Below are 8,855 nucleotides of genomic sequence, written 5' to 3'. Positions count from 1 at the left end.
CCTTGAATAGTAGGCTGAGAAGTGCGTTCTGGCTATTAGGTATGACATATATATATATGCAATTGACGATCACAAAACACTGATCATTTTATGCGGAAAATCCATATATATATATATATATATATATATATATATATATATATATATATATATATATATATATATATATATATATATATATATATATATATATATATATATATATATATATATATATATATATATATATAAATAAAAGAAAATATATATAAAAAAATCCAACCTGAAGTTCATGCCTTCTTTACCCAACAAAGTCTCATCCGTTTATCAAAGAATTTTTAAATATATTTTCATATATTGATTTATTGGGGTTCTATTACATGGCCAGGAAGAATTTCAGATCCGGATTAACATTAAGAAATATTTTTTTGTACATTTATATAGAACAATTTCTTTAGTATTTTACCATCCATGTATTTAAAAGCAATTATGAAGTTAGAAAGTGTAGCATAGGCTCCTCGCACAACATTCTTTATGTGGTCCTCAGGTGATACTTTTCTATGTAGAACCATCCCTAGATCTCTTTTTTTTATCAGAATTTTTTAAGGATTTCTCACATAATTTATAGGTTGTGTGGGGTCTATGTTCTCCTATTCCACATTCCATAACATGACATTTATTCACATTAAATTCCATTTGCCAAGTGGAGCTCCATACACTTATTTTGTCCAGGTCATCTTGAAGGGCATGCCAATCATCTAAGTTTCTTGTTCTTCCTATTATCTTAGCATCATCAGCAAACATGTTCATATAATTCTGTATTTCATCTGGTAGATTGTTTATGTAGACAATGAACATCTTCGGTGCAAGATCTGAGCCCTGTGGTACTCCACTTGTAACATTTCTCCAGTCTAATACATTGCCTCTGATTACTGCCCTCATTTTCCTATAAGTCAGAAAAGTTTTCATCCATGTTAGAAGCTTACCTGTCACCCCTCCAATATTTTCCAGTTTCCGGAACAACCTCTTTATGTGGAACTCTATCAAAAGCGTTTTTTAGGTTCAGATAGATGCAGTCAACCCAACCATCTCTTTCCTGTAAAATCTCTGTTGCTCGATCATAGAAACTGAGTAAATTCGATACACCGGATCTTCTAGATCAAAAACCATACTGTCTGTCTGATATTATATCATTTCTCCCCCAGTGTTCTACCCATTTAGTTTTTGTTATTTTTTCCAATATTTTGACTATTACACTTGTCAATGATACAGGTCTATAATTGAGTGGGTCTTCTCTGCTGTCACTTTTGTAGATTTGAAGTATTGTGTTTGTGTGTGTAGCATGTGCATTAATTCAAGTAGAGTGGCTGTGTGTTATCTGTAGCTGCAGCTGTAGAGAAACACAATTTTTGTTTAATGAGGATATATATTTTATTCAGGTTTTCCTTATTTTCAGTTCACATTCAGGAAAATCAAAATAGGAAGATCAGGGAAGCGAAAGACAAGAATGTAGAGCAAGAGGATAAGTCCTTGAAAAAAATGAAGAAACATCGACTTTCTCAAGATACAACTGTAACAGGTAATCAAAACTCATTCTTCGATTTCTAAGCAAAACTTGTACTCACCTAGTTGTGTTTGCAGGGGTTGAGGATTGGCTCTATGGTCCCGTGTTTCAACTGTCAATGAACTGGTGTATATATTCTTGGGCCATTCCTGCAGTTTGTCCAGTTTTAGTTATAAATATTAAAGACTTAAAAATTGTAAAGTAATATAAACTTAATGGTAATTTAAGTAATGAAAACTTATTGAAACTTAAAGTAAAAATGAACTAGAATAATTAATAACAATGGATGACCAATAAAAGTCAAAAAGCAATTATGAAATCTATAAAATGAATAGCTTACTTACTATAATATAATAAGTACACTATAGTTTAATATTAAAATTACACTAAAACACTAAAACAAAATGTGGTAGATTAAATTGAGATACACTCAGGTACACTGGATGATAAAGTTTATACTAGAGGACACAGGCAAAGCCAGTGTAATATGGAACAAGGAAGTAAATAAAGAGAAAAAAGAGACAATAATAAAGAAGACCCATTTTTTTTTTTAAGTTAAAACCTTTTGGAAGGAAAGGCACAGCTAAAGTACACATTGGTAGTTAAATGAGGTTATAATTTGAACTTTGGTTATTCAGCAGCTATCCCACAGTCATTCAGGAGAATTGAGGTGAGCTTCAGTTGTTATAAAATAGGTTATTCCAGTGTCAGTCCCCCTAGCTATAATTGTATTGTCTCCCACAAAACAATGTTTAATTACAGGGGAATTTTTCCAGAAACCCCGCAGTTTAAATAAGAGATTTTGTCTGAACCTGGTCAGACATTTATTCACATAAACATTTGATTTACTAGAGAGTACAGATTTGAAAAGGTCTGACTTGCGGAAGCAGCTATCTAGTTTAACTCAAATTCTCCTGTTATTTATACCCTCCTGTTGATTTGATATCCACTCTATAAGCTGATTTGATGTCACTAGTTTTGATTGAATATTTTGATCATATCTTGGATATTTTGATCTTTGGGGAATATATTTCCATATTTGGATCATACCTTGAATCATTTGATCTTGGGGGAAAGACCATCATGCATTCATTCATTAATTCATGATGGTCTTGGGAGAAGTTTGTGAATGAATGAATGGAGGTTTTGGGGAGGCTTCAAGTGTGCTTTTTGGACCTGGCGAGTCTTTGGTTCCTGTCCCATCTCAAGAATATCTGATCATATATTCAAAGCTCTTTTTGTTATTTGGCAGTCTACCAGCTGTCAACTATTTGTTGTGATGTGTTTTGTTAATATATATTTTGTTTAGAATATACTGTATGGAAACCAGGGATACAAATATTGTATAGTTACAAATATAAAAAAAAAAATTAAATATAAAGTACTTGTTATATATTCTCAAATAATTATTATATAAGTGTGCAATGAATTGATGTGTGCTGTATTTGCAGAGCATCAAATCATGTAGATGGTAGGGCCAATTCCGTTGAGGTGCTTCCGGGGCTTAGCGTCCCCGCGGCTCGGTCGTCGACCAGGCCTCCTGGTTGCTGGACTGATCAACCAGGCTGTTGGATGCGGCTGCTCGCAGCCTGATGTATGAGTCACAGCCTGGTTGATCAGGTATCCTTTGGAGGTGCTTATCCAGTTCTCTTGAACACTCTGAGGGGTTTGCCAGGAATGCCCCTTATGTGTAGCGGAAGCGTGTTGAACAGTCTCAGGCCTCTGATGTTGATAGAGTTCTCTCTCAGAGTACCTGTTGCACTTCTGCTTTTCAATGGGGGTATTCTGCACATCCTGCCATGTCTTCTGGTCTCATGTGATGTTATTTCTGTGTGCAGGTTTGGGACCAGCTCCTCTAATATTTTCCACGTGTAAATTATTATGTATCTCTCCCGCCTGCGCTCAAGGGAGTACAGATTTAGGCTCTTTAGTCGATCCCAATAGTTTAGATGTGTTACTTTTTTTACTGAGTAATAATTTTTACTGATGGTTTACTGAGTGGATTCTAGCAGTAAAGATTCTCTGCACGCTCTTCAGGTCAGCAATTTCTCCAGCTTTAAAAGGGGCTGTCATTGTGCAGCAGTACTCCACTCTAGAGAGCACAAGCATTTTGAAAAGTATCATCATCGGTATAGGATCTCTAGTGTGAAAAGTTCTTGTTATCCAACCTGTCATTTTTCTTGCAGTTGTGATGGCTACTTTATTATGTTCTTTAAAGGTAAATTCTTCAGACATGAGTACACCCAGATCCTTGACATTGCCTTTTCGTTCTATGTTATGATTTGCCCGAGTTTTTTACGTGGTTGCCGTTTTTATATTTTCATTTTGTCCAGAGCGCATGAGCTGGAACTAATCTTCGTTAAACACTATATTATTTTCTGTAGCCCATAGAAAGACCTGATCTACATCTGATTGGAGGTTTGCTGTGTCCTCTATGTTGCCTACTCTCATGAAGATCCTAGTGTCATCTGCAAAGGATGATACAGTGCTATTGGTTGTGTTCTTGTCTATGTCCGATATGAGGATGAGAAAAAGTACTGGAGCAAACACAGTACCCTGGGGGACTGAGCTCTTCACGGTTGACGGGCTGGATTTTATTTTGTTGACTATTACACATTGTGTTCTGTTAGTCAGGAAATTGTAGATCCATCTACCTATTTTTCCGGTAATTCCTTTTGAACGCATTTTATGTGCAATAACACCATGGTCATTTATCAAAAGCTTTTGAGAAATCTTTGTAAATTACATCAGCATTTTGTTTGTCTTCCATAGCATCTAATGCCATATCATAGTGGTCCAGCAACTGCGACAGGCAAGAGCGCCCTGTTCTGAAACCATGTTGTCCGGGGTTATGCAGATGCTGTGATTCCATGTATTTTGTGATCTTACTTCTTAGCACTCTCTCAAAAATTTTTATGATGTGCGATGTTAGTGCTATCGGTCTAATTTTTTGCCTCTGCCTTATTTCCTCCTTTATGAATTGGTGCTATCTCTGCTGTTTTTAGTATATCAGGGATAACGCCAGTATCTAGGCTTTGTCTCCACATAATGTGGAGGGCCTGTGATAGTGGTTTTTTACAGTTCTTGATGAATATGGAGTTCCAAGAATCCGGGCCTGGTGCAGAGTGCATAGGCATACTGTTTATGGCTTCTTCAAAATCCAGTGGGGATAGGGTGACGTCTGATATATGATTTGATGTTGGTATCATATCCATGAAAAACTCATTTTGGTTAGAAATCTTTAGTGCGTTTAATGGCTCGCAGAAAACAGTCGTATTGCTTCCTCAGTAGCTCGCTCATTTCTTTGTTGTCATCGGTGAAAGTTCCATCTCCCTTTCGCAGGGGCCCGATACTAGATGTGGTTTTTGATCTTGATTTTGCTTAGGAGAAAAAATATTTCGGATTTCTCTCTATTTCACTGATGGCCTTTTGCTCTCTTTGCCTCTCCTGGGTTTTGTATGATTCTTGTAGCTTGAGTTCAATTGTTTCTATTTCTCTACATAACCTTCTTCGCCGTTCTTGAGATAGGGTGCGACTCTCAAGTTGTTCCGCGATTCGCTTTCTTTGCCTATATAGGGAACGACGTTCTCGTTCCAATCTGCATCTCTTCCTCTTTTTTCTTAGGGGTATGCGGTTTAAGCATATTTTTAGTACTACTGAGCTTATTTTTTCCAGGCACTAGTTCAGATATGCCTTTTCTAGCTGTTCTTCCTAGTTTATTTCTGTGCAGTCCTTGTTTATTTGCTCCCAGTTTATCTGTTTATTATTGAAGTTGAATTTGCTGAAATCTCCTCCACCGGGAATCTGGACTGGTTTTGAAGGTCTACTCCCCATGGTTGTCATAACTTCAATTAAGTTGTGATCTGAGTAACAGGTATTTGTAATCATTATGTTTCTGATCAATTCATCATTATTAGTGAAAATGAGATCCAGCGTGTTCTCCTTCCTAATTGGTTCTACTATTTGCTTGTTTAAGGCAAACCTGTCGCACATCCGTAGCAGGTCATTTGCATGTACCTGTTCATTTAGGCTACTTCCTGGTATTCTTTCTGATATTACTGTATTAGCCAGATGCTTCCATTTCAGGTGCCGTAGGTTGAAGTCCCCAAGCAGGATGATATTCGGAGCTGGATTTGTGAGGTATTCCAAGCAGTGTTCTATTTTCATTAGTTGGTGTTTAAACTGCTGAGGGTTTGCCTCCGGTGACATATATACAAGGACAATAAGTACATTTAGGATCTCTATTTTGATTATCAGCACTTCCACCATATCATTTGAGGTGTTTAGCAGCTCAGTACAGATGAGTGTGTCTTTGATGTAGAGGCTGACCCCACCCTGAAGCCGGTGTTTCCTATCACATATGAAAAGATTGTACTCTGAGATCCATATTTCACCATCATGGTAGTCCTTTGTGTGGGTTTCTGTTAGGGCTGCAAACACTGCATTTGCCTCATGAAGGAGACCATCTATAAAGTGAACTTTGTTGGATTTGCGTGTTTTTATACCCTGGATGTTGGCAAATATAAATGATGTTATCGTGTTAGTGAAAGTGCTGGATGCCTTACTTCGTGATAATATCTGAGGCTCTGGTAAGGAGGCCACTGTGTTTGCGTCCTCTCTAGCATTTGACCGAGTTGGTGGTAGAGTCTGGTCATTTTTAGCCATTCTTCTCCTCCTCCTCTTGCTAAAAAATTATCCCGGTCGATGGAGTAGTGGGTGATTTCATAGTGGCAGTGTTGCTACCACGTGTCGCACTCTTAATTTGTTTTGTTCACTCGTTAGATTGCATTACTTGCATTTTCCCACTAGTTATCTTACAGTAGAGGTAATTACCTAAGTGTAATTACCTAAGTGTAGTTACAGGATGAGAGCTACGCTCGTGGTGTCCCGTCTTCCCAGCACTCTTTGTCATATAACGCTTTGAAACTACTGACGGTCTTGGCCTCCACCACCTAACTTATTCCAACCGTCTACCACTCTGTTTGCGAAAGTGAATTTTTCTTATATTTCTTCGGCATCTGTGTTTAGCTAGTTTATATCTATGACCTCTTGTTCTTAACGTTCCAGGTCTCAAGAAATCTTCCCTATCCATTTTATCAATTCCTGTTACTATTTTGTATGTAGTGATCATATCACCTCTTTTTCTTCTGTCTTCTAGTTTTGGCATATTTAATGCCTCTAACCTCTCCTCGTAGCTCTTGCCCTTCAGTTCTGGGAGCCACTTAGTAGCATGTCTTTGCACCTTTTCCAGTTTGTTGATGTGCTTCTTAAGATATGGGCACCACACAACTGCTGCATATTCTAGCTTTGGCCTAACAAAGGTCGTGAACAATTTCTTTAGTATATCGCCATCCATGTATTTAAAAGCAATTCTGATGTTAGAAAGCGTGGCATAGGCTCCTCGCACAATATTCTTTATGTGGTCCTCAGGTGATAGTTTTCTATCTAGAACCACCCCTAGATCTCTTTCTTTATCAGAATTCTTTAAAGATTTCTCACATAATATATAGGTTGTGTGGGGTCTATGTTCTCCTATTCCACATTCCATAACATGGCATTTATTAACATTAAATTCCATTTGCCAAGTGGCGCTCCATGTACTTATTTTGTCCAGGTCTTCTTGAAGGGCATGACAATCATCTAAGTTTCTTATCCTTCCTATTATCTTAGCATTATCAGCAAACATGTTCATATAATTCTGTATACCAACTGGTAGATCATTTATGTAGACAATAAACATCACTGGTGCAAGAACTGAACTCTGTGGTACTCAACTTGTGACATTTCTCCAGTCCGATACATTGCCTCTGATCACAGCCCTCATTTTTCTATCAGTCAGAAAATTTTTCATCCATGTTAGAAGCGTACCTGTCACTATACCTGTCACTCCAATATTTTCCAGTTTCCAAAACAACCTCTTATGTGGAACTCTGTCTAGTGTCTGTGTCTAGTTTGGTGTCTAGTTTCTGTGTCTGGGCACTAGTTACCTGAGTACATTACACCTGCTTGATGGGGTTCTGGGAGTTCTTCTACTTCCCAAGCCCGGCCCAAGGCAAGGCTCAAATTGTTAGTGTTTTGTCCACCAGGCTGTTGCTTAGAGCGGCCCGCAGGGCCACATACCCACCACAGCTCGGCTGATCTGGAACTTCTCCTAGAAAACAGTCCAGTTTTCTCTTGAAGATGTCCACGGTTGTTCCGTCAATATTTCTTATAGTCGCTGGGAGGACGTTGAACAACCGCGGACCTCTGATGTTTATACAGTGCTCTGATTGTGCCTATGGCACCTCTACACTATTTGGAAGAATACACACACACAGTGGGTACTGGGGTGGGCCTACCTCCAAATGGCCCCTTGGTAAAAGTAAACCAATTTTAACTCAAATAATCTATGCTAGGATTCTTGGAAAACATTGTGGCACCACAATTGCCCTTCTTGGTCTCTGTCTACCGATTGTTGTAATGCCTGGTGGCCTCTGTCTACAGGCTACTATGGTTCCAAATTTCTGTGATTTTGGTGTTTTGTTTTTTGCAAGAAATATATATTTATTATATATGTTATGTTTTCCACATTTTCAGCACATCAGTGTCTACTTACTGCTGAAGCAAGTACCTTCATCAGGGTTCCCAAAGATCATATCTTAGAAGGGTCGAAGACGTCCATTATTTTGAAGCCATCAAATAGAAAAGAAGAAAGAAATAATTTGAAGATAGTCAAGAAGGAAGATGAATCTGTTGGAAAAGGGCAAGTCATGATGGTTCAGAAGAAAATAACGCACTATTTGTCTGATAGCAGATAATAAACTATTTTTTGATAATGTAATTGAGTCAGAGGTGACTCCCATCAATCTTACTTCCTTTACAGAAAAATAAATATAAACAAAATATTATTTATGTAAAATATGATTTATTTTTGTAATAAAATCAATAAACTTTATGTAATTAAGTCAGAGGTGACTCCCATCAATCTTACTTCCTTTACAGAACAATATAATTTCTAAGAAAAAATTCCTAAGTATTTTTGTAACATATATGATATATTTTTTTAATAAAATCAATAAACTTGTGTTTAAAGTCAGTAGTCCATATATTAATTTATCAATCCATCCTTGTGCAGTATGTGCAGTACCACAGCCTGGCTGTGGTACTGCACATACTGCACATGTGTGCTTCTCTCAGAAGTTCCTGTTGCACCTCTGCTTTTCAACGGGGGTATTCTGCACATCCTGTCATACCTTCTTGTTTCATGTGATGTTATTTACGTGTGCAGGTTATTTCTGTGTTATGGTTGTAATTTCAGATTTTTGTTGATTAA

The 8,855-nt window shown here is 37.4% G+C and overlaps 1 long non-coding RNA gene across 1 annotated transcript; it reads left to right on the top strand.

The window, feature by feature from the left end:
- Positions 1 to 1,116: 1,116 nt before the first annotated feature.
- On the top strand, positions 1,117 to 8,618 carry LOC138356315 (uncharacterized). Its single transcript, XR_011224348.1, has 2 exons — positions 1,117 to 1,558; positions 8,120 to 8,618. It is a non-coding gene; the product is annotated as an uncharacterized lncRNA (long non-coding RNA).
- Positions 8,619 to 8,855: the final 237 nt, after the last annotated feature.

Source organism: Procambarus clarkii, chromosome 71 (assembly GCF_040958095.1).
Source record: "Procambarus clarkii isolate CNS0578487 chromosome 71, FALCON_Pclarkii_2.0, whole genome shotgun sequence".
Classification (NCBI taxonomy): domain Eukaryota; kingdom Metazoa; phylum Arthropoda; class Malacostraca; order Decapoda; family Cambaridae; genus Procambarus; species Procambarus clarkii.
The sequence above is the reverse complement of the archived record's forward strand: the minus strand, read 5'-3'. Positions and strand labels throughout refer to the sequence as shown.